This window comes from Drosophila obscura, unplaced genomic scaffold, assembly GCF_018151105.1.
Source record: "Drosophila obscura isolate BZ-5 IFL unplaced genomic scaffold, ASM1815110v1 contig_137, whole genome shotgun sequence".
Taxonomy (NCBI): domain Eukaryota; kingdom Metazoa; phylum Arthropoda; class Insecta; order Diptera; family Drosophilidae; genus Drosophila; species Drosophila obscura.
Window position 1 is genome coordinate 1,186,158 of NW_024542721.1, and position 8,716 is coordinate 1,194,873.

The window sequence follows — 8,716 nt, forward strand, 5'->3', positions numbered from 1 at the left end:
AACTTTAACGGCCGGGTTTACGAGAGGTCGCAGAGGGGAATCTTTCGTTGGGGAAGAAAGGGGGAAGTGTGAGGAATGATGTCCTCACACGCATGGACCCTAAGGGGTTAAGAGCTATCCCGGTGGCCGGATAACCGGATAACGGCGAGTTGCCTGGGAGGGGCTCGCCCAAAGGAGGGGCAACGTAGAGAGCCGCGATCGGAGGGCGCTACCAGGGAGAGCAAAGGAGCGCGGAAGAGAGGCGGGACAATGGGATCGGGCCGGCAGTGGTCCAGCGCATGACCTTTTATGGACATGCGATCACGCCACCAGCTGGGTCCCGTTGCCAAGCAAGTGGAAGGCAGAAGAGAGGCGGGATAGTGGGATCGGGCCGGCAGTGGTCCAGCGCATGACCATTTATGGCCATGCGATCACGCCACCGGTTGGGTCCCGTTACGAAGCAGGTGGAGAGCATCGGACGAGCCGATGGAAAATAACGCCGACGACTGGAGGGAAGTCCCGTTGTTGCCAGGCAGCGACGAGGCGGCCGTGCGCCAAGGAGGAAATAAAAGGAGGCGCGCGACTTCGGCTCGGGACAGTCAAGTGCGGAGAGTGCAAGTGCGTGTGACAGCAAATATCGAAGAGAGTCAGAAAGTTACCCAAAAAGCATCAAGAGAAAGGACCTGGTGTACCGCTCGCGCTACGGAAGGATCCAGTGAGAGCGAACGTGTCGTGTGCGAACCGAGTACGGCGGACTTGGGCTTAGCGCTAAGAGTCGTTGTCGTACTGGTTCTCAGAGCCGACAGTGCCACGCTTGGGGATCCCGAGGAACGGCGAGTGGGCAAGAAGGACAAAACGTGACAGTGAAAGCGTCGAGAGGAAGGAACTCGTGTACCGCTCGCGCAACGGAGGGATCCAGTGAGAGCGAACGTGTCGTGTGCGAACTGAGTACGGCGGACTTGGGCTTAGCGCCAAGAGTCGTTGTCGTACCAGTTCTCAGAGCCGACAGTGCCACGCTTGGGGATCCCGAGGAACGGCGAGTGGGCGAGAAGGACCAAACGTGACGGTGATCCCAGTGCTAAACCAAAGAATAGACTAAGTTGTCGTCCTTAAGCGTACTTCCTAAGATACTAATAAAGAACTCGTGTGTAAAGAAGCCAACCAAGTCTTTCTGCTTTGTCCCCGGGCAACACCCAAATTCGTTGCAAAGAAGCCACCAAGGCGGACCAAACCGGTTCGTTACAAGTTTTATTGAAAATCATTCAGCTGCTTTTATTTGCATGTCTCGCTGTGACAAATAATGCTTGCATGTATGCCAGGTATTTTCCACCTCTTCCACTTTCAGCTAGCCCACAAAATTCGTCATTTGTTTTGAAGAAATATATGTTAAATTAATTCCTCTTGTCAACACATGTAAAACAAATAGGCGTTGCAAATATTCTTTGTTGTAATCTCAAACTTTTCGTTTTATGGTCCCCACACCATCGTCGCACCTTTGCCGTGAGAGGTTCAAAATAGTTCCACCAAAACCAATCAGGTAATTCAGCATATACTGTTTTAAATGGAGCTGCTCCATCTGAGAATATATAAAATTTTTAAATTGTTCGTGTTCTGTTTTAATGTCCACAAGCTTGAAAAAGCACAAACTCGAACTTATTGTGGGTGAGTTTGTCACTGATTATACATACGACTTTACACCGCTCATTACCCAAGCAACGCAAGTAAAAATGGTAACCTGTCGGTAGCTGAAGTGAGCGCTCTGTATCTCATTATGAAAAATTAATCTGAATCCAAACAATTGCAGAACCAGTTGCTGCTGAATATATTGTTTTTGGTATCAAAATACGTTTGCTGGGAACGTTTAACAAAAAAGTGTCGTTTAAAAAAGGAGTGAGCATCAGTTCGTATAGAAGATCAGAAAGAACCTTCGGTGCTTGTCAGCAATCCGGTCCCACTTGCCCAATGTTTCCATTAAACATCCATTAAATAGTATTTTAAGGGAACAAATCCATTACATTCCTGACTTACAATACCATCATACTCATCACTAGCTAACACCATTCAGGAATGTTCAAATTGTGGAATTGTTTTATAATTCTGCACTCTTCAGGAAACATTGGCATGATACAACACACGCACATATATGTGGGTCTCATATAACTGTTGGTCAATCGAAACCCTTTACTAACGTAGTTAGTCCCACTCCTTCGGGACTCCTCACCGTCAACAACATAAAGCGCTTGGCCATGATCACGCCATCACAATTAAAGTGTCCTCCACCAGGAGCAAATACGTCGCGCAAATAAAATTCTTTAACATGTTCTTCTTTTTCGATCCTAACTGATTTTGTTAAAAGATGTTGAACCATATTCTTTATATAGTAAGTCAACAATATGTGCCTTTTCTGCGGGTCTCTGGCAAACAGTTTTCCTTCTTGAAGCTTTCCAAATTTGCTTGCAATTGTAGGCTACCAGTGAGGGAATCTGTCTCAGTTTACCTTCCCCTCATCGGTTTTTCTACCCTAAACGAGTTTGTTCTTTTTTTGTCTAGCCGTCTTGTTTGCCTATATAACTTTATTTACCGCCCTCTTGCTCGGCCCCACCTAGTCCATTTCATTTTTTCCTGTATCGCTCTGAGTAAATTTTCCCGTTATTGCTAAATCCATCTGTATAACTGATAATTTATTGTAAAATATAATAAACCAGCGAATAAAAGTTACTTACAATCTGGCGTACGTTACACAATTAGAAATATATAAAATGTAGTAGCTGTAGCGTCCTTGCATTTTGTTGAATGTGTTCTACGTTATTTGTTAGTCGCTAACTTTTATCCTTTTGATCATACGAAGACACAAAAAGACTAAATTCTTTTCTGGCGTTACGTTACATTAGAACTCCCAAAAGCAAATCAAAATTTTAAGTTAATAAATATTTGCTAGCTCTCTTTCATTTATTTACGGTTATTAGTTATTGGAGCAACAGTTTTGCGATAAAGGTTGCAATCGAAGTGTACTCTTACAATTAATGTGTAAAGAGAACCGTCTTACAAATAAACAAAACGCCAAATGAGTTGGACTTTGGCCGTATGCAATCGGTTTGAGGAGACTGTGATCTCTTTAATTATTTAATTTCAAATATTTCTCTTTGTATTAAAGTAAAAAAAGCTTTTGTCTAAATTTTAAATTTTCGGTCGTGGTAGACCTTTTGGCGGAACGCCCATATGTACTTATGTGTTTTTATATAACTTATCTTAAAATTTTCTTCATCCATGCTGTTATACTTTGGTTCTTCCTTCTGACAGAAGGTCCCATTTTTCTGTCAGCAGGTCTCTTCGGCTGCGCCAGTTATGTATCCAGACGGATTTATGGGAGCGTAATTATTACCGTTATTTGCTATGGCAAATAATCAAGGGTTCTTTTCCCAAAACACAGGACATCTGTATCGTTTTAGTGTTAAAAGTTTAATGATGATTTATTCTGGCTTTGCTCTTTTTAAATAAGCCTGCTATATGTCGATCCCTATCTCTCTCTCTCCTTGTCTCTCCTTCCTTGTCTCTCCTTCCTTGTCTTCCTGCCTTGTCTCTCCTTCCTTGTTCTGTCTCTTCTCGGCTTCCGTGTCATGTCCAGTACAGTGGACATTGGTTACGGGGGACAGTCAGCAGTAGGTGTGCCATCTTGGGGAAGTAGAGATGTTAACTCGCGCGAAACCATTAAAGAGGACTTCTCCTTTACACGGGAACAACCTCCAGATATGACCCATCACAAGCGAGTCTTCTGAATAGCGTGACCTGGCCAACACAGAAAAGTTCGTAAAACAAGCTTTCATTTTCCGAAGCTGAAGCTGATTTGTGAAGCGAGAAGTAATTAAGTGTAGTTGAGAGCCGGATTCAAGCAAAGCTCGACAGGGAACAAAAACTCCGGACTGATTTTTTAGCAGAACGACATCATCACTGAGACCCTGGGCAATAAGAGCAGAAGAGGTTCAGTGGTATAGGTAGCCGCCGTAGACGCTGAAGCAGAGGACTCAGTGATGGGATGAGACGACGCAGACGGAGACGAAGTGCCAAGTGAAACAGATCCACCTTGGGCTGCAGTAGCATCAGGGCCTCCGAAATGCAAGAGAGTGTGGTGCCTACGCCCACAGGTACGGCATTTGCTGGAGCTGCATGGACTGCATGAGACAATTTACACACGGAGCCTCTTGGCTTCTTTATGGCGATTTGCGGGAGAAAGTGCTATAAAATTGGGACAATGATTGATTTCGTGAGCGCTATCATTGCACAGCACGCAGCTTGATATGTTTTGGTTAATGGCAACAAGTGTGGATTTAGAATGGTAAGGTTTTCTATTCCTGCCCACCTACTTGCTCGGCGCATATGTTGCCATAGCGAAATCCACTGTTTCCACGTATGATCGAAGCCTTGAGAGCACTGGAAATTGTTTCAAAGCTGTCGCACAGTCCACTATGAATTTCGGTGCCGTCCAATTTTTTCAAGCTCGTTGTGCAATGTCTCAAATTGCCCATTCAGCTTCTCGGTCTGCTCCAGCTTTACTAGTAGCATGTAATAATCACAGACCGCGGCCACTTCTTCCCAAGCGGTAGCCAATCCTTTTACTTTCCCACATATTTCCGTTGACTTGCCGCCAAAATGTGGGGCATGAGGCGGAATGAAGATAAAATCGCAGTGCATTTCAACTGTTGTGTCGATCTAACTGATTTTTCATCAAAGAATTTTTGCTTAAAGTTGTCAAGCTGGGTCTTTGCACCAAAAAAATTTGTTGCGTTATCGGAATATATGCGCACAGGTTTCCCACGGCGTGCTATGAACTGCTTTAAACAGAGAATGAACGAATTTGTTGATAGGTCTGATAGTAACTCGGCATGTACCGCTTTTGTTTTATAATGTTTTATATGTTTTATAAGGTGTTTTGCCACGAATTCGATACGTGGTTTTAAAGGGGCCACATAGATCGACTCCAGTAAAATAGAAGGGTCGACGGTCCAGAAATTCGATCAGCAGGGAGAGAAATCATAATTTTATTGCGAAGTTTTGGCTTGTACTGAAAGCAATGCACACATTTCTTTACGATTTGCCTAAGCAGTCTTCGAGCACTGACTATCCAAAATTCTAATCTAACGATACCGGTTAGAGCCTTCCGTGCAGAGTGCATGTGTTTCCTGCGTAGGTGTTCAACAAACATCCAAGTACCCTATGATTTCGCCGTAAAATTACTAGAAACCTTACGTTGACATCCATTGGAGCCTTCGACAGGCGACCACCAAAGCGCATCAAATTGAACGTTCCAGTATGGGTTTCTGAATAGCATTGAATATTTTCGATAATAATGGACAATACGGAACCACCCAACGATTATCAACTTCAACGTCCTGGTTACGCATTCTAATGGTTGCCGTTTTGCCATTATTATTAGGTGATCTACGTCGATACAACGGATATTCGTCATTGCCCGTTATTGTTTATGATGTCAACTGCCTTGGGAATCGTTTCAAACATTTTGCATCAAACATGCAGGGCGAATTCATATTTAGTTCACCGCACGGACCATGTATCATATTTTTAGCGACAACGTGAAATAACTCAGGATCTACAGTTTGAGGAGGAATTTCAGCTGATATAACGTTATCGATTTGATCCGGAGTTCTTTTATGTGCCAGCCGAATTAATATATGTGCGTGCGGCAATCCCCTTTTTGCCATTCGATCGATTTCGTATGGCAACGCACCTCTCTAAATACACATAATTTCACAATTAAATCAATGTTTTAAATTTTTGCCAAAAAACATGTGCAGCAATGTCATGACGATCAGTTGTCGACTGTCCTTGAAATAAATTTTTTTTGATGTCATTCCACTGCGGATTACACGTAAATATGTTTCAAAATATAAGAAAAATAAACACAAGAAAGCAATAATTATCGCACCGCATGAATGACATATAAAAACATGCTTGTAGTGTTAACACTGAAAAAAGATTCAATTTGAATTCATTTGTTACATAAAAACGTGATAAATGAAGAACCGCTCGAACGATTTTGTGAAAACTTCACACAACCCATTCCAACCCCTATTTAGTAATAGTCCGAACAAAGCTTAAACATTTGGTTTAGATAGGTGAGCCCGTTCTTGAGTTATAAAATAACAATGAAAAGTGGCATCAATTTTTATATATATAGATTTTAAAAAGTTTTATATTTTATATTTTTTGCTGCATCTGCCATCTACAATGTTATTATTTTATAAGTTTTTTTTTTCAGGTTCAATAAAGTACAATTACTTAAAATACTATTACTGTTGATTAGCAACTTTTGTTAAGGGTCAATGAGAATGTCTATTTACTATTTTAAATTAAATTCGGGATCAACGAACGACAAGGGATTGTGCAACAGGAATATATATGTTCCTGGTGGCCAAGTCGGACGGATGGATGCGGTTTAACCTTCGCCTGGTTCTGCTTCTTAGCAATTGTTTAGAGGAGGATACCAAATGTATCACATGGTTTTACAATGAAACGTCACGAACAGATTAATATATATTTATGTTTATTTATTGGCTATATGCCTGGTCGATTAGGCAACGATGTGTCAGGTGCGAGTGCTACGTCAAGACTCTCCTAAGGGCAGGCGGACCGAGTTGCCCGTGCCCTAATGCAAGCGAGAGAAAGATAGATGAAGAGAGCTATAGCGAAGGCGAAAGAAAGAAGAAAGCTAGATGCATATATAGACCGCGATTCGTGTTTATATATACGACGAGAGAAAAGTGCGAGAGATTGCAAAGGCATGCTAGTGCTAGACCAGATCATGACCATTGCGAAGGCATGTTAGGGCAGACGGACCGAACTGCCCGTGCCCTACGCGATGCTACGAAATAGATAGCGAGAGAGTGTTCGAGAGAACGAGAAAGCTAAAATGATCGAAAGAGAGATGTTGGCTTTCGATTTTTCTATGTGTGCGTTGTGTTGTTTGAGGGCTTGGTTGTGTGAGTGCGTTTTTTCGTATTTTCTGTTGCAACAAAGGAGTCAAGCTGACATATTGACGACTGTATGTATCCTAAGCCAATAATATACCAAAATTATTATTATTTGTGACGAAGAATATTAAGTTTATTAGTGGGTCTTACTTTGTCTGGAGTAACTAGCCACTTGCAATGTTTATAAAGAAAAACTCTTATTAATTTGTCCAACATGCTAATTTTATGTACAAAACATTCATCTGATTCTTCGAACCACGATGAATAATCGCTCTCTCGAGTGCATTTTACTCATTGGCCCATAATATATTTGTTGAGCTACTGAGCTTTTTCAATAGCGTAGGTTTGCAATATGTTTATTAACGAGACGATGGTTGTTCAGATTAAATATGGTTTATTGTTGTAAACAGTATAGAAGGCGATAAAGAGTCAAAGGTATAGCGAAAGGTTCGAGTAAGGTTGATGACAAGTCGGTTGGTGAGTTAGCTGGATTTAAGACGGGATCAGATTGTAGACGCGGGGGTCGGTACGATGTGCAGTGATTGCTAGATCCAGACTGAATCAAAGGGCAGGTGGGCCGAATGGCCCGTGCCCTAATGCGAGCGAGAGCGACAGATCGAGAGAGTGATAGCAAAGCAAAGGAAAAAAAGAAAGGCGCGAGATGAAGAGGCGAAAGAGAACGGATGCATAGGCTGCTGCCGTGCGGGAGCATGAATGCGTGCATGAGTTTGTAGGTAGATGACAATTTATCACAGTGGGCAGTGCAAACAACGAACAATAATAAGGATTTACTCTACTGCTGCACCACTGGCTATAATCTATGCATTTGTCCACTATTTGGCTGCGTAACCAAACAATATTTCTTAATGTTTTCTTGCTTTTTATTGTTATTGAAAATATTTTCAAAAACTTTGATATGTATTTTGCAAACATTAAAAAATGTATCAGAAGGAGCACATAACTTCCAAAAGTCCGAATTGGTACAATAATTTTTTTCAGCAATACAAATATCCGAAGGTGAGCTTAAAAGTTTATCCTCTTTGAGAATAATGGCTTTGCATTTTTCGAATTCAGATCCTTTCCCTATGTAAACTACAAGGTATCGGCTTGAAGTCAATTCAATCGGAATATCCGTGCTACAAAACCCATCAATGGTGTTGTCGAAATATGCATCGTTTTCATACAAAACTTGAGAAAATGAAATAGAGTTTTCATCTTTGCTGACAACTTTTGGGAATAGATTTTCATTCAAGCAAACAAATTTTCCACAGTATCTTCATTTACCCGGCTGGTAAAAAAGTACGAAGTTTAAGGATTATCTTTTAAAAGTGCCTTGACCATTCCGAAAATTGATTCAGTAGTTTGAAGTAAGCCATCAATACAAAGTATAGTGATGCCCTGCGTTTTAACATTGATCAAATATTTTTGCATATCTTCCAACTTCTTCCAAACTATTTTATCTATTTTAACAGCACACTTTAACGGGTTTTTGTCATATAACACGCTGCTATTAAGACAGTCTGACTGATCTTATAGCAGCAGATACGGTGTGGCTGAAAGTTAGAGTGGCTAAGCAAACTCTCATTTGTTCAAAACGAATTACATCAAAATCTACTAAGCCATCGGGGGTATCAAACTTAGATTTTAGGAGACTGTTCCTGATAGATTTAAAGAGATGTGAAATATCATAAAATACAAAATATTTATTCTCCTTCCAAAGGAAAAAAGGGGTTGTTTTGCTTACCCCAAGA